Below are 25748 nucleotides of genomic sequence, written 5' to 3'. Positions count from 1 at the left end.
GCGTCATGGGTAGACAGGCTGGTGAAGCAGGCGTTTGGGATGGTTACCCTTCATTGGGCAGAGCATTGAGAGTAGGAGTTGGGATGTCATGGTGTGTCTGTACAGGACATTAGTGAGGTCACTGTATAAACATTGTTGATTTTCTGGAAAAAATCAACTTGTTCACGTGTGTCCTTCAGGGAGGGACATCTAGCATTCTTACCTGGTCTGGCTCACATGTGACTCCAGTCCCACAGCAATGTGTCTGACTCTGAGCTGTCTCTAGGCAATTAGCAGTGGGGTAATGTATGCTGGTCCATCCGGTGACATCCTCAGGCCGCGAATGAATCAATGAGAATACATATCTCCATCCCTAACTCTGCAAACAGCTCTAGCTGCAGCAATCCGTACTGGCATTGTAACATTGTTCAGGACTTTGCCTCTCTCTGTAACACCCTCACCACCTCCAGAACCTTCAATTCTCCCTGTTCCTATCATCTGACAATGTTTCCTCTTCCTACTGCACTCCTCCTGCTAGCAGAATCCATAGCGATCTCTTTAACAAATGTGTCCAAGTTTCTAAATGCTGGCTTCTCAGAATTGATCGTTTTTTTTTTCATCTCTTAATCAAATCTGTTAAGTCCTGGGCCAAGACTGTCCGAAGTGGGGAAGGAGCATTGGGAAGGTGTCGAGCACCACGAGACATGCTGTGGGGAAAATAGGAATCCAGGAGAAAACAGCACAAGAAGGGCACTGTCACACCAACGCCAGACCCACCCCCTTCCCATGGCCACCTTGTGCCCCAAGTGTAACAAAGTCTGTGGAAGGCCACATCGGTCTGTACAGCCAATTGCAGACCCCCACCCCCACCCACATCCACGAGAGTGGGAGAGAGTCAGCCTCATCTGTGAGCCACCGCCAAAGAGATGAAGAGTTAGGAAGGTTGAATCCCCTCACAATTATCCCAGTGCCTTTGTTACAAATTCAAACAATTCCCTGTTAATACAGTGCCTAATAATGTGGTATCACTCAGTATCTCTCCATGTGGTATCCCTCGCTGTGTCAGTCTATTTGCTGCCTCTGGCAGCATTTCTCCCTCTTACAGATGCTCTGAGATCCTGAGTCAACAGAATTGTCCATTCCAGAGAGACGCAGCAGCACAGACAAGGGATGAAGACTGGGATTCTCGAGATCTCTGTTGGACGCAGTACCACTCTGCATGTGTTATCCTCATTACATCAGTCGAATTTTCCATTCTGTCTATTTCTGTCTCATGCAGGTAATCAGGATGTTCCTAACTCCTGTCTCATCCATCACCTCATTGAAGCTGGTTGGTCAGCCAGAGAGAGAGAGAGAGATAGAGAGAGGGAGACCTGGAGCCTTCAGTCAATCCTGCAGCCGGTAAGATCACTCACAGTAAACAGCACAAGGTGGAGGTGGTAGACTTCTGTATTCAGACCTGGAAGACAGGACATAGATAGAGAGCTGGGCAAGGAACAGCAACATTCTAGGCTTCATTCCCACCATCTTGTGAGGGTCCCGATTTCACCTCTGCTGTACTGGTCCTCAATGTGACAGCACAGGGGATAGCAGGCATCAATCCTGGTCCATGCTGTGTTAGTGATCTCTGTAATATCCTCCAGTCCAGATAATCCTTCCTCTGTTTGGAATCTCCACACCATTCTCTCTGTCTCTGTCAGGTTCTTCTATCCCTAACATCCTAATTCCTAAACTTCTGCAGTAGATACTCAATTCCTTCATCCCTGTAAACCCTGACTGTCCTGTCTATCCCTGTAAGCTCTTTCCAACAACACCATCCTCCATGTCAATGTATTTATCTTTAACCTCTCCATCGGTCCCTACCTATGTAATCTTCTCCAGCTCACCCTTCCTTAGCTGTGAAAAAATTGTAATCTCCTTGTCCATCTCTAATTCTTTGATCTTTATCTTGTTAAATTTCACCCTCATTCCCGACACCATACCCCTCGCGACCACAGGAACCTCCTTCAATTTGTACAACCCTCCCCATCTGTGTAACTGTCTCCAACCCAGTAACCTGGCATTCCCCATTGCCTTCCGATCTATGTAGCCTCCAGAGCCTAGAAGCCACCTTATATTTATAAACGTCTTCAGTCACGACAACCTTCCATATCTCTGTTAGTATACACAATACTCTCCTAGATGAAACAGCCCCCTGTCTGTGCCTCTCAGTCTGCCTACCTCTTCCTTTCTCCATCCCTATCACTATCTCCAGAATCTAATCCAGCTCCCTGTATCTCTGTAAATTCCTCCAATCCCCAAACCCCTTTGTCCCACTGACGTTCTTGACCAGATGTAACTCTGTTTAACACTAACATCCTCGAGTCCCTGTAAGCTTCCCTATCTCTGCAATCTCTACCCATCTGTTCAATCCCCCACTACTGCGGAATGACTCCCTGCATTCGCCATAAGGCAGATGGAATGACAGTGAACAGATATGATGGAACTGTCATTCCGGAGATGTAGCTGATGATTGATCATCACTGGGAAGTGAATACTGAAGGGTTGTTGGGATAGAGTCATTAGAGTCAATGAGATGTACAGCATGGAAACAGGCCCTTCGGTCTAATCCATCCATGCTGAGCAGATATCCCAAACTAATCTCGTCCCAATAGGCAGACTAGGCAAAACGCCAACAAGTTGTGAAGGAAGGATGAGGTTAATGCATTAATGAGACAGTCATGTGGATCTGAATATGAAAAGTGGAGCTGAGAATAAGCAAGAAGCAGCAACCGTTAGCAGGAATTCTATTGTAGGCACCAACCAGTGATGGGAATGTCAATGTGGTTACAGTCAGGACACTGAATGTACTTGTAGCAAGGGCTGTACAGTACCTGTGTGTGACAGTGGTGTGATCTCCATGCCGACTGATACAGCAGTGAGTATCAGTGCTGTAACGGATAGAATCCTGGATTGTATGCGAGGTAGTTTTCTATAACATCATATCATATTTGTAGATCAAATGCTGTGTACGAATAAATATCCAATAATCCCATTGTAAAGGAGTTTTGTGAGCAGAAACCCATAATATTATGCAGGACATACTGAGTTTGTGCTCAGACCATGAGATGTAGCAGGTGAATGAGGCCATTTGGCCCATTGAGTATACTGTGCCCTTCAGTCAGATCATGGCTGATCTGATACTGTTCAACTCTACTTTCCTGCCTTTTCCACAAAACCCTTGTTTCCCTGATTCATTAAAATCTGCAGGAGGTTACAGAACATTCGGAGAGATAGACAGAAATGGCAAATTGAGTTTATTCTGGACAAGTGTGAGATGATGTCAAATTCAAGAAGGAAGTCAGCATACTGAGGGATATTGATCTACGGAAGGATCTTGGTGCAAGTCAGCAACTCCCTGAAAATGGCAACAGAAGTGTTTTTTTTTAGATTTAGATTAGATTAGACTTAGTGTGGAAACAGGCCCTTCGGCCCAACAAGTCCACACCGACCCGCCGAAGCGCAACCCACCCATAGCCCTACATTTACCCCTTACCTAACACTACGGGCAATTTAGCATGGTCAATTCACCTAACCCGCACATCTTTGGACTGTGGGAGGAAACCGGAGCACCCGGAGGAAACCCACGCTGACACGGGGAGTCGCCTGAGTCGGGAATTGAACCCAGGTCTCCGGCGCTGTGAGGTAGCAGTGCTAACCACTGTGCCACCGTGCCGCCCACGTTGGATTCAGATGTACTTGTAGCAAGGGCTGTACAGTACCTGTGTGTGACAGTGGTGTGATCTCCATGCCGACTGATACAGCAGTGAGTATCAGTGCTGTAACGGATAGAATCCTGGATTGTATGCGAGGTAGTTTTCTATAACATCATATCATATTTGTAGATCAAATGCTGTGTACGAATAAATATCCATTGTTTCAGATGGAAAGGAAAGCAAATGGAGCACTGACCTTCATCGGTCACAACATTGGGTGTAGTGGTTTGCATCTGATGCTGTAATTGTATAAAACGTTTGTTTGGTCACATTTGGAGAACTGTGTGCAGTTCTCATCTCCACACAATAGGGAGGATGGGGAGGCTTTGGAGAGGGTAAAAAAGGTGTTTATCAGCACGTTGCCTATGTTTGGGTTTTTAAGGGTATGTTAGGTGTGTAAGAGGAATTTAAACAAAGTTGGATTGATTTGTGAGGGTATCAGAGGCTGACAGGTGACCAGGTACAGGGATATAACGTTAGGACAGGGATAGATAATGTAGATAGTCAGAATCTCTTTTCCAGTGTGTAAGTTTCAAATACTAGAGAGCAGAGGTTTAAAGTGAACAAGAGAAAGTTTAAATGAGGTGTGTGAGGGAAAGTGTTTTTTTACGTAGAGTGGATGTTACTGAGGGAGGTGGTAGAAGCAGAAATGTGAGTAAAGGTTTGAAGTGGCATTTAGGCAGAAACATGAACGGGAAGAGAATAGAGGGATATGGGCCCATGTGCAGGCAGATTGTATGAGTTAGAATAGCATCATGGACAGCATAGACGTGGTGGGCCGAAGGGCCTGTTGCTGTGCTCTACTGTTCTATTTTCTAACTTCTCAGCATCTGCCCGATCAGAGCCCCTCAGAATCTTGGATGGTTCATTCCATTTCTCTCTCATTATCTAAACTTCAATGGGTTCAACCACAACCTACTCCACCTCCCCTGACAGTAAGTCGGGACCATACTGACATTGTTAGAAAGGATAAGTCAGTATACAATAACTGGCCATTTAGAGACACATTTGATAAAAGAGAATTTGTTCCTGAGCCTGTTGGATTTAATTTGTCTGTGTGAATACAAATGGCAGAGTTGTAAGGGTGTAGGAGGGGTGTAGTGGTGTGGGGGATGTGGTGTATTTGAATTATCAGAAGCCTTTACACAAGTTTTAATAAGGGCTAAGTAGTAACTTGGTAGAGAATAGGGTCCCTTTACAGATCAAAAGGTCACCCATGTGTGGAACCAGAGGAGATGGGTGAGATATTAGACCAAACAGCCTTGTCAGTATTTACTGTGGAGAAAGATATGGAAGCTCGGTAACTTGGGGAAATAAATAGCGATGTCTTGGAAAGAATCCTCACCAGAGAAGAGAAAGTGCTGGAATCTTAAAACAAATAAAGGTAGATCAATCCTCAGTAGCTCATTGGGTCGATACTAGAATATTGTGGGAAGCTAGGGAAGAGATTGCAGTGTCCCTTACAGAGATATTTATATTATCAACAGACACAGTGAGGTACCGGAAGACTGGAGGGAGGCTAAGGCTGTTGCATCACTTAAGGACTGCAGGGAAAAACCAGGAAATTGCAGTCCAGTGTGCCCAGTGATGGGGAAGTTGTTGGAGGAGATTCTGAGAGAAAGGAGCTATGTATATTTACAAAGGCAAAGGCTGATTCAAGATGGTCAGCATGGCTTTGTGAGTAGAAAAACCATATTTCACAAACTGGATTGACTCTTTGCGGAGTTGGACAAGGGATAGATGAAGGCAGAGCAGTTAGCGTTGTCCACGTGGACTTCAGCATCTAGTCAAGAGGAAGAAAGAAGCTAACTTAAGGTTGAGGAAGCAAGGATCAGGCAGGGCTCCAGAGAGTTACATTGGGTGGCGCGGTGTCTCAGTGGTTAGCACTGCTACCTCATAGCACCACGGACTCCATTTCGATGAGAGCCTCAGGCGACTGTCTGTGGGGAGTTTGTACATTCTGCCCGTGTCTGCGTGTGTTTCCTCCAGGTGCTCCAGTTTCCACCCACCATCCAAAGATGTGCAGATTAGGTGACTCAGACATGCTAAATTACCCATAGTGTTCAGGGATGGGTAGTTTGGTGCATTAGTCAGGGCAAATGGAGAGTAACAGGGTGGGGGAATGGGGCTGGGTTGGATACTGTTTGGAGGGTTAATATGGAGGTGTTGGGCCAAATGGCCTGTTTCCATACTGTAGAGATTCCCTGAAGGTACCAGGAAGGAACCAAGGAATGGACTTAGGGCAACTAGAAGGCGGCATGAAAAAGCTTTCTTGGGAAGGCTTAAGGAAAACTGTGAGGCATTCTCCACTTATGTGAGGAACAAGAGGATGGTCAGAGTGAGGATAAGGCCACTCTGGGATAGTGGAAGGAACTTGTCTCTGGAGTCACAGGAGGTAGGGGAGGTCTTTAATGAAAACTATGTCTCAGTATTCACTGCTGAGAAGGGTCTTGTTGTTTGTGAGGACAGCGTGAAACAGGCTGATGTACGTGAACAGGTGGATGTTAAGGAGGAGGATGTGCTGAGAATTTTGTAAAAGATAAGGATAGATAAGTCGCTGAATCAGACTGGATGCGTCCAAAGTTACTACATGAAGCGAGGGAATGGGTTGCTGCGCACCTGGTGATGACCTTTGCACCCTCACTGTCCACTGGAGTCGGACCAGTTGATTGGAGGCAGGAAAATATTATTCCCTTGTTCATGAAAGGGAATAGGAATAATCCTGGGAATTGCACATCTGTCAGTCTTATGTCTGTGGTGTGCAGACTATTGGAGAGGATTCTGAGATAGAGGATTTATTTTTCCTGAGGAAACCATAGTTTGATTAAAGATAGTCAGCATGTTTGTATAAGGGACAGGTCATGCCTTAAAAGTCATATTGAATCTTTTAAGAATGTGACAAAACACCTTTATGGCTTATTCAGGAAATACGGAGGCATGGGATACAGGGAAACCTGTCTGTCTGGATACAGGATTACTGGCCCACAGAAGACAGAGGGTGACGATAGACGGAAATAATTCATCCTGGAACTCAGTGACCAGTGGTTTTCTGTAGGGTGTGATTACAGCACTTCTGCTCTTCGTGATTTTATGAATAAGTTGGATGTGTGAGTGGAAGGGTCGGTTAGTAGACTGGCCAATGACACGAAGGTTGGTGGCGTGGCTGACAGTGTGAAGGTCTGTTCCAGATTGCAACGGGACATTGACAGGATGCAGAGTTGAGTCGAGAAGTGGCAGATGGAGGTCAATCTGGAAAAGTGTGAAGTCATTCATTTTGAAGATTGAATTTGAATGCAGAAGGCAGGATCTTTGGCAGTGTGGAGGAACAGAGGGATCTTGGGGTCCAAGTCCATAGATCCCTCAAAGTAGCCACCCATGCTGATAGGCTTGTTAAGAAGGGATATATTTTGTGGGATTTCATTAGTTTGGGGATTGAGTTTTAAAGCGGTGAGGTTATGCTGCAGCTCTCTACAGCCCTGGTTAGACCCCACTTAGAATATTGTGTTCAGTTCTGGTCCCTTCATTACAGGAAGGATGTGGAAACTTGAGAGAGGGTAAAGAGGAGATTTACCAGGATGCTGCCTGGACTGGAGGGCATGTCTTATGAAGAAAGGTTGAGGGAACTACGGCTTTTCTCATTGGAGTGAAGAAGGGTGAGGTGCGACTTGGCAGAGGTGAACAAGGTGATGAGAGGCATTCACAGAGTGAATAATAAGAGATATTTTTTACGCTCATATAAATAGCTATTACAGGGGGTATAATTTTCGGGTGATTAGCGGATGGTTAAGTGGAGATTTCAGAGGTAGGGTCGTTGCATACAGAGTGGTGGCTGTGTGGAATGCACTGCCAGCGGTGGCAGTAAAAGCAGATGCATCAGGGATATTTAATATACTTCTGGGTAGGCACATGGATGATAATAAAATGAAGGGTATAGAAGTTAGATTCAAAGAGATGTACAGCACGTAAACAGACCCGTCGGTCCAACCCGTCCATGCCGACCAGATATCCCAACCCAGTCTAGTCCCACCTGCCAGCACCCGGTCCCTATCCCATCAAAGCCTTCCTATTCATATACCCAACCAAATGCCTCTTAAATGTTGCAATTGTACCAGCCTCCACCCTTCATCTGACAGCCTGTTCCATACACGTAAAACCCTCTGCGTGAAAAAGTTGCTCCTTAGATCTCTTTTATATCTTTCCCCTCTCACCCTAAACCTATGCCCTCTAGTTCTGGACTCCCCAAACCCAGGGAAAATACTTTGTCTATTTACCCTATCCATGCACCTCATAATTTTGTAAACCTCTATAAGGTCACCCCTCAGCCTCCCGAAGCTCCAAGGAAATCATCCCCAGCCTGTTCAGCCTCTCCCTACAGCTCAAATCCGCCAACCCTGGCATCATCCTTGTAAATCTTTTCTGAACCCTTTCAAGTTTCCCAATATCTTTCTGATAGTAAGGAGACCAAAATTGCATGCAATATTCCAACAGTGGCCTATTCAATGTGCTGTACAGTCACAACATGGCCTCCCAACTTCTGTACTCAATACTCTGAGCAATAAAGGAATGCATACCAAACGCCTTCTTCACTATCCTATCTACCTGGGTCTCCATTTTCAAGGAGCTATGAACCTGCACCCCAAGGTCTCTTTGTTCAGCAACACTCCCGAGGACCTGACCATTTCATGTATCAGTCCTATTAAGATTTGCTTTCCCAAAGTGCAGCACGTTGCATTTCCCTGAATTAAACTCTATCTGCCACTTTTTTTTTAATCTTATGGTCAGATAAAAGATTGGCATGTCATCATGGCCGAAGGGTCTTGTTCTGTACTTTTCTGTGTTCTACGTGTCATATGTGTAAACTGAGTAATAAACTCAGATCAATGTAAAAGGATATGGCACTCAGGAGGAGCTAGTCAACTGGACAAAAAATTGGTCTTGATGGTTGGAGACAGGGTGATGGGAGACATGTTGTTTTTCTGACTGGAGGCATGTGACCAGCGGTGTAGTGGGTCCACTGTTGTTTGTCATTTGGATAAATGGTTTGGATGGGAATATTGGTTTCCTGGTAAGGAAGGTTTTTGGGTGATACTGACATTGGTGGGAAAGTGGACAGTGAAGAAGGTTGTCTATGATCCAGCAGGATGGACAGTACTGCTGGGAGAGTGGGCTGAAGAATAGCAGATGGAGTTAAATAAGATAAATGTGAAGTGTTCCATTTTGGTTAAACAAACCAGGGTGGGACTTGTACAGTTACTGTTCGGGCCCTGGGTAGTGTTGTCAGTCAGAGACCCAGGGATGCAGGTACACAATGTGGTGTCACAGGGAGACAGGCTGGTGAAGCAGGCGTTTGGGATGTCTACCTTCATTGGGCAGAGCATGAAGAGAAAGGGTTGGGACGTCATGTTGTATCTGTACAAGACATTGGTCAGGCCACTATAAAAGCATTGTTGATCAGTGGGAAAAACACATCTGGTTCACTGACCTTTTGTGTATAACATCTGACATTTTAACCTGGTCTGGCTAACATGTGACCCCAGACCCCCTGCAAGATGGCTGACTCTGAGCTGTCCTCTGGGTAATTAGCAGTGACACCTTCATCCCATGAATGAATAAATAAAAATACCTATGTCCCTCCCTACCTCTGCAAACCCCCACAGCTGCAGCAATCCGTACTGGCTTTGTAACACCCTGACCACTCTCTGTAACACTCTCACCACCTCCAGCACCTTCACCTCTCCCTGTTCCTTTTGTGACATTATACCCTGACAGTGATTCCCCTTCCCACTGCTGCCCTCCTGCTAGCAGATCCTTTGCAATCCCTTTAAAACTTATTCCTAAAACACAATCTCACTTCAGGATTTCAAGTAATTTTTGGTGATCTTCTAAGCCTCATAATCTAATATGATACATTTTGTCCTGAGTGAGGGGCCGGTGGGGATTTCTTGCTGAGGTTTTGTCTGTTTCAATGGAATCTTATTTTGTTGAGTGATTTACACTGTTCCTTCAAATATTTTCCACTGTTCATTTACAGACCCATATTTCAGTCTGTTTCGCCTCTTTACCTTGGTCAGTTCTCCTCTCAAACCCAAGTAATTGGCTGTTTTTGTTTCTAGTTGTAGCTTTTCCTTTCTGTGATTCACTTTAAAACTTTATATTTATTTAAACTGTATTTTATCACAATTTCCCTGAGGATCTCTGCAGGTGACATTACTCATCCACTAAGTTTGATCACACAACGGTCGCTCTGAGACAGTTACATCCCTAACCAATTGCACAATTTGTTATTCAAAAAAACACTGAAAAAAAATTCTCTGAACTCCTCTTCCAATATCACTGTTGTCAGTGTGAGTGTCCCAGATTATGTGAATATTGAAGTTTCCCAAAATTATCACAATGTGTTTCTTAAAAAAATTCCAGTGAGTTCCTGTGTAACGCAGTGATGAGCAATGGAATGCTGTTCGGTAGCTAAAACTGTTCTTCTGCTTGTGTCCTTGGCAGGTAGTAGCCAGAATTTACATTCAGACTGACTCCACTTCATGATCTGAGACCAAATGCTTTCTCTGTAATGCCTTTCTTACCCATTATTGTTTGCGTTACCCATTTTGCCTGAATTTCCGCAAGGTTGTGATCCATTGACTATTTCTGTCCACCTTTTGTTCACCCTGTAACCACATCTCTCTGGTGTCTAAACCTCTTTTATCTCGGTGTCACAAATCAATCTACCTTATTGAAGAGACATTCAAAAAACATAATTTACTCTTTCCCATAATTTCCTGTCACAAACCGATTCCCTGATGTACAGTTTTAGTTAAGCTCTGTCCCATCCTGTTCCTTTCTGCTTGTCTTCTGCCACATTCCCATACTGCTCCCATTCTTCACCTTTTCCCTTTGGATTTGGAAAGCTCCTTTCACTGGCATCCTCTCTGTCAGTTGAAAGCCCCATCCATAAACTTACTGATATGATTGGCCCGAACCCTGGCCCCAGCGCAGTTCCAGGGGGACCATCCTCATGGATTATTTATTAAATCAGGTATGGGATGTGGGTATCTCTGGCTGACCAGCCTTTCTTGCCCAGCCCGAGCTGCCCTTGAGCTGAGTAACTTGCTCGGCCATTTCAGAGGGTAATTGAGAGGCAAACACTTTGCTGTCGGGATGTCGTGCAGACCACGTGAGGATGAGCAGATGTCCTTATCTAAAGGACAAGGGTTTGGGGTTTTTGAACATCTGCAATGGTTTCATATTTATTTATGGATTGTTAATTACTATTTTTAAAATTATTTATGGTGAGATTAAAACCCACTTCCCCTGAACATTAGCTGAAGTTTTGGATAAATTCTCTCGCAGTAATACCACTCGGTCATCAATTCGCCTGCTCAGTGGTTGCTCATCCCTGAGCACTGATACCAGGGCATCATGAAGCTAAACCCATTCTTCCAACATGACTGTGTGATCCTGAGGTCTTCCAGCACTCTGGTGATATCATTCAGTCTCTCTCCCTTTGGTATCCCTAATTGCAGCCTCTGTCAGAGCCTCCCTCTCTTGCAGTTACTCCAGATCCTGAGCGAACAGAATTCTTCATTCCAGAGAGATGCAACAGCGCAGACCAGGGATGGAGTGGGATTTTCCAGATCTCTGTGGGGTTCATTTCCATTCTCCATGTGTAAACCTCACTGCATCAGTCTAATTCCCCATTCTGTCTATTTTTCTGTCTCCTGTAGGTACTCAGGAAAGTGCTGACTCCATAGACTTCCCAATTGCTGGGTGTCTCGTCCAACACCTCATTGAAGTTGATTGGTCAGCCAGAGAGACAAAGGGCAGAGAGATCTGGAGCCTTCAATAAATCCTGCAGTGAGGTAAGTTCACTCACAGTGTACACAGCAGGGAGCAATGGGAGGGCTCCAAACATCATCTAACATGACATGACATAGATACAGTGCTGGAGGGTAAGTACAGTACAGTACAGAAACACCCCTGGCTGAATCACCACGTCTACATTAACTTACGTTGCACTGAGACAGCATGGGGAGTTCATAATTATCAATCCAGACCGGTGCTGTCTTAGTGAGCATCAGGGCAACAGAGGGGAAAGCAGGCCTCCGACGAGATGTTGTGAATGCTGCCTGGGATCTTTCTGTTCTGTGTTCTCCCTCCAACACTGTACTAAGACTCACTACTCTGCAACACTCTATGTGTGGCATGGCTTGTGCACCGGTGTCTTCAGTCATTTTTAACTCCTATAACAGTTCCTGTCCCTGTAACCTCCTCCCTTCCTGATAGACCCTCCACATATTTGAAACGTACTGCATTTTAGACTACCATCCCTTTCACTATAACTTGTTTCAGTGTCCACAACATGCTTTACTTCCGTACTATAATCCTCTTTACCTGGATACAGAGTGATACAGCACGGAAACAGAACCTGTGGTCCAACTCGTCAATGCTGCCCATGTTTCCTATACTGAATGAGTCTCATTTGCCTGCGTTTGGCCCTTAGCTCTTCAAACCTTCCCCTCTCCATGTTCCTGCCCAAAGGTCTTTTCCATGTTGTCATTGTTCTTGTTTCTCCCATGTGCCCCCTGGCACAAGGTTCTGTCTGTGCACCATCCTCTGTGGATAATGTTGCCCCTCAGCTCCCTCTTTAAATCTTTGCTCTCTCACCTCCAGTTTGTACCCTCAAGTTTTGGACTCCCTTACCCTTGGCTATTCACCATTCTTAGGCCCAATCCTTGTGACACTCCACCGGTCACTGTCCTCCAGTCTGATAAGCAACCCTCACCACTACCCTCTGTCTTCTACCTTTGAGCCAGTTCTGTATCTAAATAGCTACTTCTCCCTGTATTCCATGAGATCTAACCTTGCTAACCAGTCTCCCATAGGGAACCTTGTCGAACGCCTTACTGAAGTCCATATAGATCACATCTACCGCTCAGCCCTCATCAATCCTTATTGTTATTTATTCAAAAAACTCAGTCAAGTTTGTAAGGCATGATCTCCCACGCACAAAGCCATGTTGACTATCCCGATTCAGTCCTTGCCTTTCCAACTACATGTACATCCTGTCCTTCAGGATTCCCTCCAGCAACTTGCCCACCACCGAGGTCAGGCTCACTGGTCTATAATTCCCGGCTTGTCCTTACCACTCTTCTTAAACAATGGCACCGCATTAACCAACCTCCAGTCTTCCGGCACCTCACCTGTGACTATTGATTATACAAATATCTCAGCAAGAGGCTCAGTAATCACTTCTCTCGCTTCCCACAGAGTTCGAGGGTACACCTGATCAGGTCTTGGGAATTTACCCACCTTTATGCATTTCAAGCCATCAACACTTGCTCGTCTGTAATATGGATATTTTGCAAGGTGTCACTATCTATTTCCCGACATTCTATATCTTCCATATCCTTTTCCACAGTAAAAGCTGATGCTAAATACTTGTTTAGTATCTCTGTCTTTTAAACGTTGTCATTGTACCCACATCCACCCTTCTTCAGCAAGTTCATTCCACAATCAAAACACCGTCTGTGGAACAATTTGCCCCCATGTCTTTTTTTGAACATTGCTCTCTTCTAAACTTTAAGACGTGGTCCCTCCTCTTGGGAGTCCCCCATCCTGTGTTAAAGACAATTACCATTAAATCGATCTATATACCTTATTTTTTAAAATTTACTTTTATAACATCACGTCTCAACTTCCAGGCTCGAGTGAAAAAAGACTCAGCCTGTCCAGCCATTTTGCAGAACTCAAGCCTTCCATACCCAGCAACGTCCTGGTAAATCTCTTCTGAATCCCCTGCAGCTTAATAATATCCTCCCTATAACTGGGCGACCAGAACTGGACAGAGTATTGCAGAACAGGCCTCACCAATGTCTGTGCAATCTCAACATGACGTCCCAAATTCTCCATTCAATGGACTGAGCAATAGTCAGGCATGCCAAGCACTGTCTTATCCATCCTGTGATGCAAACTTCAAGAATTATGTACCTGAACCCGGAGGTCCCTCTGCTCTAAAACACTAACTGAGGTCCGAACAGTAATTGTATCGGCTCTACCTTTGTTTGTTTTACCAAGTGCATTATATTGCATTTATTCAGATTGAAGTCCATCTGCAATTTTTCAGCTCATTCACCCATATCATCAAGATCCCTTTGTAATCTTAGCAAACCTCCTTCACTGTCCACTCTGTCACCCTCCAGCCTTCCAGCCCATCACACATGGCTGTCATTGGTACAAATACCTTTGTTAGCGGCTCCACAGTTCCTTCCCTAACATCCCATAATGCCCTGTGATACATGTAATCAGGTCCTGGGGCTTTCCATACCTTTGTGTTTTAAAACGTCCAGCACCACCTCTTCTATAACATGCCCTCTTTTCAAGCCATAGAGATGTACAAGGGAAACAGACCCTTCGATCCAACTCATCCATGCTGACCAGAAGATCTAAATAAGTCCATCCCATTTATCAGCATTTGGCCTATGTACATCTAAACCCTTATTATTCACATACCCATCCATCCCTTAAATGTTGTCATAGTTTCAGTATGTGTTACCTTCTCCCTCAGCTCATTCCATACACACATCACCGTGTGCATAAAAAAGCTGACCCTTCAGTCCCTTTTAAACCTTTCCCCCTTTAACCTTAAACATATGCCCTTTAGTTTTGGACTCCCCAACCCCTGGTAAAAGACCTTGAATGCTTACCCAATCCATATCCCTCATGGATAATCCTCTGTCAGATCACCCCTCAGTCTCTGATGCTCCAGTGAAAATAGCCCGAGCTTATTCAGCAACAACCCCGGCAACATCTTGTCAATCTTTTCTGAACACTTTCAAGCTTCCCAACCTCCTTCCTATAGCGGGATACTGGAATTGCAGCAAACTCCAAATATGGTCTAACGTATTACTCTTGTTCCCTGAGTTCCCCAGTCTTTGTCAACAGTAAGTTCTGGAGTCACAAAATGTGTTTAAAGTCTAGCCATATCCTGCGGTTCCACACATCAATGATCTCATTGATCCTTAAGGAACACTATTTTGTTTCGAGTTACACTTTTACTCAATATAGTTATACAATCACTTTTGCATTCTCCCTATCCTTTCCTGCCGAGGCTATTTCATGTACCCTTTCTGCATTCCTGATTTCCACCCAAAGTATATCCCTACAGCCCCTTGATCCTCATGCATTCCCTTGATCCAGCTGGCGATACCTGAAATATGCCCTTTTTCCTTGTCCAATAGACAGCCAGTGTTTCCGAATGCTGTCAGCATTGAGCTGCACACAAACAGGAACATGCTGGTGCTAATCGCTCAATTTATCTCACTTTTAAAATATTCTCAGTTGCCAGACTTCCCTTTCCCTGCAAATAGACTCCCTGATCACCTTTTGAAAGTTCCTGTCTAATACTGTCAAGATTGGTCTGGTCCCATTTCATACCTTGAACTTGTGGACCAGACCTGTTCTTTTCCATCTTTATTCTTAAGCTAAGAGAATTGTGGTCATTTTGGCAAAATGCATTCCCACTCACACATCAGTCCCTTTCCCGACCTTGTTTCCCAAGGGAAGGTCAGGCTTTGCCCCTTTCTCTTTTCAGACCATTTACATATTGTTTGGGAATTTCTTGAACATAATTACCAAATTGCTCCCTTGCAAATGCTGAACACTGGCAGTCCCAGTCTAGGTTTGGAAAGTTGAAAAACCCCAACCATAACAGCCCTATTATTCTGATTGATATTTGAGATCTCCTGATATATTTGTTCCTCAGTCTGCCACAGACTATTCGGGGTCAGTAGGACAATCGTATCAAAGTGATGACCCATTCTTATTTCTCAGTTGCACTAACATAACTTCAGTGGGCAATCCCACAGGAATATCCTCTCTAAATCTTGCTGTGATGATTTATGCAATCAAAACCCACCACCACACATCCTCTCTTGCCTACCCTTTGATGCTTCCTGTAGCATCTCCACCTTGAACCAATGTGCTGACAGCCCTGCCCCTCCCTCGGCTTTGTTTCTGTAATAACTGTAATGTCCCAGTCCCATGTTCCAATCCATGCCCTCAGTTTATCTTCCGTAGCTGTCAGGCCCGTTGTATTGAAATAAATGCAGGTTAATCATCAGTTTCTCCCCATTTCCTGCTATATTCTTGCTTGCCTTGTCTGCTGAAATTGTTCTCATTAACTTGTGCATCAGCCTCAATCTTCTTTCTGGCCTTAGGACTGTTTAAGATGCAACACCCTACCAGACTGGTTTATATCCTCTCAAGCAGCTCCTACAATTCGCCCCACCAGGATGTGGATCCCCCTCCTGCTCCCAGTTCAGATGTCTTCCCCACCCTGTCAACATGTGCTGACAACTTCACACATCCAGAGACTTGTCCACCAAGGTCCCTTGTTCCTCAGTACTCCAGGTGGACCTACCATTCATGATGTATATCCTTCACTTATGAGACTTCCCACAGTGCATTACCTCACAGTGATCAGAAGTAAACTACATCTGCCATTACTCTGCTCAGTTTATCATCTGATCGATATCAGACTGCAGCCACACCGACCCGCCGAAGCACAACCCACCTATACCCCTACATTTACCCCTTTTACCTAACACTACGGGCAATTTAGCATGGCCAATTCACCTAACCCGCACATCTTTGTGACTGTTGGAGGAAACCGGAGCACCCTGAGTCGGGAATTGAACCCGGGGTCTCAGGTGTTGTGAGGCAGCAGTGCTAACCGCTCTGCCACCGTGCCGCCCACAAGTTATGCTTTCACATCCAAGTTATTAGTGTACATAATAACCAGCAATGGTTCCTGCACAGATCCCTGTGGTACACCCACTGGTGAAAGAATTTCAAACATGAAGAAGTGTATCCGCTAATTTTGTATCTAATTTGCGAACTTGCCTTGTGGCTCTTTACATTTGAACCAGCCTTCCATGAGGGATTTTGTCAACCGTCTTATTCAAGTCCATGTAAACCACATCATCTGCACTGCCCTCATCAATATTTTTAGACACCATTTCAAAAAAACTGAACTGAATTCCTCAGACAGTATCGTCCTCTACCACATCCGTGATGACGCTGCCGAGGTGATCTTTGCCTTTGCAAGTGTCGATTCATCCTCACAATTGTTCCCAATAACCGCCCCCCCCCCCCCAACCCCCGCTGTCAGACTATCTGCTCTGTAATTATCTGGCCAATCTCTGCTGCCCTTCTTGAACAAAGGAACCGCATTAGCGATCCTCCAGTCTTTCAGAACTTTACCTGTGGCCAGCAAAGTATTAAAAATATACACCAGGGCCCCAGCAAACTCCAGCCTTCCTTCCCATAGCAACTTGGGATACATTTCATGAGGCACTGGGGATTTCTCCACCTTTATGCCTGTGAAAACATTTAATACCTCCTCCTTATTCATCTTATCATGTTCTAAAACCTCACCATCCCCACTGAAATCCCCGACTACAATGCCTTTCTCCTGTGTCAATACAGATGGGAAGATTTCATTGAAGACCTTACCTACTTCCTCTGGCTCCATGCACGGATTGTCCCTTTGGTTTCTAACAAGCCTCGCTGTTTACCTGGGAATCGTCTTCCTCTAACTGTACTCATTAAACACATTGTGGCCTCTCCTTAACAGTATCTGAAAAGGATATTTCATGCCCATTATTTGCCCATCATTTTAAGGATCCCCTTGCACTCTCTATACGTTGGTCGGTCTTTGCCTGTTTTCATCGCATTGTATTTCCTTTATCAAGCTCAGGATATCGCTTGACCAGTATTCACTGGAGTTACTGCCTTTGTCAATCACTCTTCGCAGAACACACTGGCCTTGAGTTCTCCCTGTATCACTTTGACGCACTTCCTCTTTCTGAATATGAACCCAACTGCAAATAGTTCCTCCCGGTCTGTGTTTGCCAGATCCTGTCTCGTGATAATGATAATGCCCAGTGACAGTGATATTCTAACAATTAGGGGGCTTCCACAAATTTGGCGTCTTCACCTCTGCCTTGTCCTTATATTTTACCAAAATGCCTTTGAAACCAACTGTTATGACCCCCATCACCAAAACACTATAAAAATCCTTACGTTTGTCATCTTGTCCAGCACCTACAGCCCACTCTGTCTGTAACATCCAGCCCTTACTGACCTGCCCACCTGTGTACCTTCCTCCAGCCTCTCCAGCACATGATGTCACTGTAACCTTCTCCAGTCCCAGCAGCACTCCTCCATCCTGTCCTACAGCACCTTCATTACCTCTAACCTTCCACCATCCATTTCACCTCACTGTCTGTACAGAGTCCTCCAGTTCCTACAGCGTTTCCTGCCAACCCTCCCTTTGTGTAACATTGTGAAGCCACCTGAAAGCTCCTGAGATCTGTAACCTTGCCCTCTCTCTCTCTTCAATCTTCTCTGTCTCTGTGACTAACTCCCATCAGTACAATGTTTCTTACCTCTGATCACCTCCAGTCAGGACGAGCCTTCTTAGCTCTCGAACATCCTGCAGCCACTAAAAGCATCAATGTGCCTGAAATATCCTCTCAATTGTTGCAACAATTCACATTCCCACAACTGCATCTGTCCATAACCTTAGTCAGTCCATAGAATCCTTGCTAACTCAGTAACCTCACCCAGTGTGTACAACTCTGAGTATGCCTAACTTCATCCAGTTTCCCCAACTGTCCCTACCTCTAATTGTAGAGAGAATCCACAACCTTCCCTATTGTGTTAACTCCTTCTAGTCCCTCTCATGGACACCATCTATGTAACCTTCTCCTGTTCCAAGAGACCCTTGTGAACTTGTGACCTAGTCCAATCTCTGCAGTGCTCTGTATAATCAGCCTCACTGTGCCTGGAACCTGGCTTCAATTCCAGCCTTGGCCGACTGTCTGTGTGGTCTTTGCATGTACTCCCCTCTGACTGTGTGGGTTTCTTCGGGTGCTCCGGTTTCCTTCCATAGCCCAACATTTGCACGATACGTGGATTGGCCATCAGAAATTCACTGTAGTATTCAGGCAAGTGTGGTTTAGGTGAGTTCACCACGAGAAAGGCAGTGTTTAATGGACAGGGAGAGGGATGGGTCTGGTTAGAATGCTCTTTAGAGGGTTGATGTGGATTTGTTGGGCCAAATGGCCTTTTTCCACACTGTGGAGATTCTATTCAGGTTATTGCCCAGTCCTGTCAACCATCCCCAATACTCTCCTTATATGTGGAGTCTCCAACAGTCTCTAAAACACTCCTTGGCGTGGTAAGCTTCTCCAGTCCTTACCACAATCGATATGGCTGTCACCACTTCCTGCCTTTAGAATAATCCCTAAAATTATTGCCATTCGTTACATCACTCCCAATCACTGTTCCATCGTGAAACCCCCAAAAACATTTATATCTCTGTAAACTCATCTGAACTGTCTATATTTCCTTTTGACAATCCCATTCTGAGACTTTCTCCATATCAAAGAAGTCATTAAGTGTAGGTAACCCTTATTATTGTAACCTCCCTCCAGCCTTACAACACTGAGGATCTGTAGAAACTCTTTTCAAACCGACAGCCATCTCTGTGTCTGTAATCTCCTCCACTCCCCATAATACATTCTCTCTGAGCTCTTCTGTAGTCCATTAAACACTCCCTAACACTGTCTGCATCAGTGTAACCTTCTCCAAAAACACAACGTTCCTTATCTGTGTAAATCCCGACACCAGTCCCTATCCCTCTAAGCTCCGCCTAACAATACAACCCTCCGTGTGTGTATTCACCTTCAGTCCCAACATCCCTCCCTATCTGTGTAATCTTCTCCATGTTCTTTTTTGTTCAGTATCTTCAACTGTCCCTGTCAGTGTAATCTCTTCCGGACCTGAAAACTCCCCCTCTCTTTAACTTTCTCAGTCTACACAACCCTCACTGTCTGTAACCTACTCCTGTTGGAGAACCCTCCCTCTGTGAACTGCTCCAAATCTTCAACTCTCTATGAGCTCCTGCAGTCTTACAGCCCTCCCTGTGCACATAACCTCTTCCAGTCCCTAAAACGCCATCAGTCTGTGGAGTCCCTACCAGCATCCCTATCTGTGTTATCCTGTCAGGTCCCTGCTACACTCCCGATCTGTAGATCCCACTCCAATGCCTGTGTTTCACCCGGTCCTGTTCCTACAAGACTCATTAACTATGTAACATTCTCCCGTCACTATCACCCACCGTGTCAATGTAAGCTCCTCCTGTATCTCCATCCAGTTACGCATCTCCATAACCTTCTCCAGCTCTTACATCCCTATCTGTGTAAACATCACTCTCCACTCGAACCCTCCCTACCGCAGGAACTTCCTCCTGTTTGTGCTATGCTCCCTTATCTGTGAAACTGTCTCCAACCAAACTTGCCACCCCAATCTCTCAAAAACGAACCCAGATTCCACAGCCTCCATGTCTAAATAACCCCCAGAGCCTAAGCCTTCCTAGATCTTTAAACATCTTCAGTCACGATGACCCTCCATATCTCAGTTTGTTCCACCAGATGTTACAAAACTCTTTATCTCTGTAACCTACTCAGCTGCCAAAAACAGTCCCTGTCTGTGTAATGGAGCCCTGTCCTACCAACAGCCTTATCCCTGTAAACTCCGCAATCACTCGTAGCATTCCAACTGTTTGTAATGTTTATTAATGACTTGGATGAGGGCATTGAAGGATGGGTCAGCAAGTTTTTAGATAACACAAAGATTGGAGGTGTCGTTGAAAGTATAGAGGGCTGTTGTAGGCTGCAGCTGGACATTGACAAGATACAGAGATGGGCTGAAAGGTGGCAGATGGAGTTCAACCTGGATAAATGTGAGGTGATGCATTTTGGTAGGTCGAATTTGAAAGCTGAATACAGGATTAAGGATAGGATTTTTGGCAGTGTGGAGGAACAGAGGGATCTTTGGGTGCAGGTACATAGATCCCTTAAAATGGCCACCCAAGTGGACAGGGTTTGTTAAGAAAGCATATGGTGTTTTGGCTTTCATTAACAGAGAGATTGAGTTTAAGAGTCGTGAGATCTTGTTGTAGCTCTAGGAAACTTTGGTTAGACCGCACTTAGAATACTGCATCCAATTCTGGTCACCCTATTATAGGAAAGATGTGGATGCTTTGGAGAGGGTTCAGAGGAGGTTTACCAGAATGCTGCCTGGACTGGAAGGTTTATCTTATGAGGAGAGGTTGACTGAGAGCAGACTTTTTTCATTGGACGAAAGGAGGAGGAGAGGGGACCTAATTGAGGTATACAAGATAATGAGAGACATAGATAGAGTCGATAGTCAGAGACTATTTCCCAGGGCAGAAATGACTAACATGAGGGGTCATAGTTTTAAGCTGTTGGAGGAAAGTATAGAGGGGATGTCAGAGGCGGGTTATTTACACAGAGTTCTGAGAGCATGGAATGCGTTGCCAGCAGCAGTTGTGGAAGCAAGGTCATTGGGGACATTTAAGAGACTCCTGGATATGCATATGGTCACAGAAATTTGAGGGTGCATACATGAGGATCAATGGTCGGCACAACATGGTGGACTGAAGGGCCTGTTCTGTGCTCTACTGTTCTATGTTCTATGGTCTAATTAGAGACAGTCAGCATGGGTTTGTGAGGGACAGGTCATGCCTCACAAACCTTATTGAATTCTTTGAGGATATGACAGAATACGATGATGGCTCATGCAGAAAAGAAGGATGATTGGGATACAGGGAAATCTGTCTGTCTGGATACAGGATTGGATGGCCCAGAGAAGACAGAGGGTGGCAGCAGATGGACAGTATTGAGCCTGGAGCTCAGTGACCAGTGGGGTTCTGTAACAATCGGCTCTGGCACTCTGTTCTTTGTGATTTTTGTCAATGACTCGGATTGTGGGTTAGTACGTTTGCCAATCGCATGACGGTTGATGGAGTGATGGGGAATGTGGAGGGCTGTTGTAGGTTGCAGTGGGACATTGACAGGACGCAGAGCTGGGCTGGGAGTGGCAGATGGAGTCCAATCTGGAAAAATGTGAAGTGATTCATTCTGGAAGGTGGAATTTGAATGCAGGATACAGGGTGAAAGGCAGAATGCTTGGCAGTGTGGAAGAACAGAGAGACCATGGGGTCCATGTCCATTGATCCCTCAAAATAGCCACGCACGTTGGTAGGGTTGTTAAAAAGGCATATGTTGTGTTGGCTTCCCTAAGAAGGGGATTGATTGTAAGAGCCGTGAGGTGTTACTGCATCTTTATAGCATCCTGGTGAGACCACACTTGGAATATTGTGTTCAGTTCTGGTCCCTGTTTACAGGAAGGATGTGCAAGTTTTAGCGAGCGTACACCCGAGATTTACCAGGATGCTGCCTGGACTGGAGGGCAGTTCTTACAAAGAAAGGTTGAGGGAGCTAAGGCTTTTTTCATTGGAGTGAAGAAGGGAGCGGGCTGACTTTGTGGAGGTGAACAAGTTGATAAGAGGCACAGAGAGAGAGTGAATAGTCAGAGACATTTCCTCCTATGGAATAAATGGTTATTACAAGGCGGTATAATTTTAAGGTGAATGGAGGATGGATAAGCGGGTAGAGAATGGTAGGTGGTTGGAATGCACTGCCAGTGGTGGTAGTAAAATTATACACATTCGGGACATTTAATAGACTCTTGGATAACATGTGGATAATAGTGAAATGAAGGGTATGTAGTTTACTTTGTTCTTACAGTTGGATAAAAGGTTGGCATGAAATCATGGCCGAAGGGTCTTGGGCTGTACTGTTCTGCGTTCTGTGTTCTGTCTGGTATACTGGGTGATAAACTCAGATCAGTGTAAAAGGATATGGCATTCAGGAGGAGCTAGTGAACTGGATACAAAATTGGCTTGATGGTAGGAGACAGAGGGTGATGGGAGACATGTTGTGTTTCTGACTGGAGACATGTGACCAGCGGTGTAGTGGGTCCACTGTTGTTTGTCATTTGGATAAATGGTTTGGATGGGAATATTGGTTTCCTGGTAACTAAGCTTCTTGGGTGACACTGACATTGGTGGTAAAGTGGACAGTGAAGAAGGTTATCTATGATACAACAGGATGAACAGTTCTGCTGGGATAGTGGGCTGAAAAATAGCAGATGGAGTTTAATTAGATAAATGTGAAGTGTTCCATTTTGGTGAAACAAACCAGGGTGGGACTTGTACAGTTATTGTTCGGGCCCTGGGTGGTGTTTTCAGTCAGAGATCCAGTGACCCAGGTACACAGTTCTTTGAAAGTGGTGTCACAGGTAGACAGGCTGGTGAAGCAGGCGTTTGGTGTGGTTATCTTCATTCGGGAGAGCATTAAGCGTAAGAGTTGGGATGTCATGTTGTGGCTGTAAAAGACATTGGTGGGGCCACAGTAAAAAACATTGTTGATCAGTAGGAAGAACTCATCTAGTTCACTAACCTCCTCTAGTGAAGGACATCTGACATTCTAACCTGACTCCAAACCCACAGCAATATGGCTGACTCTGAGCTACCCTCTGGGTAATTAGCAGTGGGGACAAAGAACGTTGTTCCAGGCAGTGACACCCACACCCCATGAATGAATATATAAAAATACCTATGTCCCTCCCTACCTCTGCAAACCCCTCCAGCTGCAGCAATTCAGACTGGCTTTGTAACACCCAGACCACTCTCTGTAACACTCTCACCACCTCCAGCACCTTCACCTCTCCCTGTTCCTATTGTGTCAATGAACCCTGACCAAGGTTCCCCTTCCCACAGCCCTGCTCCTGTGAGCAGACCCATTGCAATCCATGAACATTTACTCCTAAAACACACTCTCACTTCAGGACTTTATGGTGATCTTCTCAGCCTCATAATCTAGTATGATCCCTTTTGTCCTGAGTGAGGGATCAGTGGGAGTTTCTTGCTGAGGATTTTACTTTTTCAATCGAACGTTCTTTTGTTGAGTACTTTGCATTGTTCCTACAAATGTTTTCCACTGTTCATTTTCAGACACATATTTCAGTCTGTTTAGCCTGTTTACCTTGTTCAGTTTTCCTCTCAAACTCTAGTTGTAGCTTGTTCTTTCTGTGATTCACTTTAAAACTTTATATTTCTTTAAACTGTATTTTATCACAATTTCCCGAAGGATCTCTGCAGGTGACATTACTCATTCACTAAGTTTCATTACATGGTCGCTCTGCGATAGTTATGTCCCTTAACAGTTGCACAATGTGTTTTTCAAAGAAACACTGAAAAAAATTAACCGAACTCCACTTCCAATATCAATGTTGTCCGTGTGATTGTCCCAGATTATACAAATATTAAAGTTTTCCAAAATTATCACAATACCTTTGTTAAAAAATTCCAATGAGTTCCTGTTTAATGCAGTGATGAGCAATGGAATGCTGTCTGGTGGCTAAAACTGCTGCTTGTGTCCTTGGCAAGTAGTAGGCAGAGTTTACATTCAGACTGACTCTACTTCATGATCTGCGGCCAAATGCTTTCTCTGTAATGCCTTTGTTATCCATTATTGTTAGCGTTGCCCATTTTGCCTGAGTTTGCACAGGATTACGAACCACTGAATATTTTTTGTTCACCCTGTATCCATGTCTCCCTGGTGTCTAAATCACTTTTATATCTGTGTCACAAATCCATTCACCTTATTGCAGCAACATTGTCCATTCAAAAAAAAACATAATATCCTCTCTTCCACAATTTTCTGTCACAAATCTATTTGCTGATGTACAATTTTAGTTAAACTCTGTCCCATCCTGTTCCTTTCTGTTTGTCTTCAGCCACATTCCCATGCTGTTCCATTGCTTCACCTTTTCCCTTTGGATTTGGAAACCTCCTTTCACCTGCATCCTCTCTGCCAGTTTAATGCCCTATCCAATAACCTACCAACATGATTGGCCAGGGCACAGGTCCCAGCACAGTTCCAGGGGGACCATCCTGGTAGCTTTCATTTTAAAATCAGGTAGGGGATGTGGTGTCTCTGACTGACCAGCCTTTCTTGCTCAATCCTAGAATCCCCTGAACTGAGTAACTGGCTCGGCCATTTCAGAGGGTAATTGAGAGGCAAACACTTTGCTGTGGGTATTATCATGCAGACCAGGACAGGATGGGCAGATGTTCGTATCTAAAGGACAAGTGTTTGGATTTGTTGTACTTCAGAATGGTTTCATACTTATTAGTGGATTGTTAATAATTGTTTTTAAAATTATTGATTTCAAATGTCTCCTTTTCAGATGGCGGGATTCAAACCTGTCTCCCCTGAACATTAGCTGTGGTTTTGGATACATTCTCTCACAATAATAGCACTAGGGCATCACTTCATCTGCTCATCCCTGAGCACTGATACAAGGGCATCATGAAGCTAAACCCATTCTTCCAACATGACTGTGTGATCCTGACATCTTCCAGCAATGTGGGACTATTACTTAATATCGCTCCATTTTACAGATCTCTGTGGGACTCAGTGCCATTCGCCATGTGTAACCATCACTGCATCTGTTTAATTTCCCATTCTGTCTATTTCTCTGTCTTCTGTAGGTACTCAGGAAAGTCCTGACTCAATAGCCTTCCCAGCTGCGGGGTGGATTGTCCATCACCACATTGAACGCAGTTGGTCTGCCAGAGGGAGACAAAGGGCAGGGAGATCTGGAGCCTTCAATAAATCCTGTAGTGAGGTAAGGCCCCCCACAGTGCACAGAGCAAAGAACAATGAGAGGGCTCCAAACATCTGTTAACACAACATGACATAGATACAGTGCTGGAGGCGAGCACAGTACACACACACCTCAGACTCAATCACCGCCCCAATGCAACTTCTGTTATATTAAAGCTCACTACTCTGCAATACTGTATCTATGGCATGTCTTGTAGTCCAGTGTCTTCAATAATTTTTAATTCCTGTAACAGATCCTATGACTGTAACCTCCTCCCTTCCCGATAGTCCCTACACATATTTGAAATGTACTGCATTCCAGATGACCATCCCAACCCCTGTAACTTTGTTCAGTGTCTACAATATGCCTTATCTCGGTAATCTCCTCCTTCAATAAGGTAGAAACAAGGACTGCAGA

The 25748-nt window shown here is 44.8% G+C and overlaps 1 long non-coding RNA gene across 1 annotated transcript in view; it reads left to right on the top strand.

The window, feature by feature from the left end:
* Window positions 1-25347, top strand: part of LOC132814823 (uncharacterized) — a 36067-nt gene extending 10720 nt beyond the window's left edge. Inside the window, exons 2-4 of the long non-coding RNA XR_009644513.1 lie at window positions 1259-1380; window positions 11453-11587; window positions 25216-25347. This is a non-coding gene — a long non-coding RNA (uncharacterized LOC132814823). The remainder of the gene's footprint in view (window positions 1-1258; window positions 1381-11452; window positions 11588-25215) is intronic.
* Window positions 25348-25748: the final 401 nt, after the last annotated feature.

Source organism: Hemiscyllium ocellatum, unplaced genomic scaffold (genome assembly GCF_020745735.1).
Source record: "Hemiscyllium ocellatum isolate sHemOce1 unplaced genomic scaffold, sHemOce1.pat.X.cur. scaffold_943_pat_ctg1, whole genome shotgun sequence".
NCBI classification, from domain to species: domain Eukaryota; kingdom Metazoa; phylum Chordata; class Chondrichthyes; order Orectolobiformes; family Hemiscylliidae; genus Hemiscyllium; species Hemiscyllium ocellatum.
The sequence above is the reverse complement of the archived record's forward strand: the minus strand, read 5'-3'. Positions and strand labels throughout refer to the sequence as shown.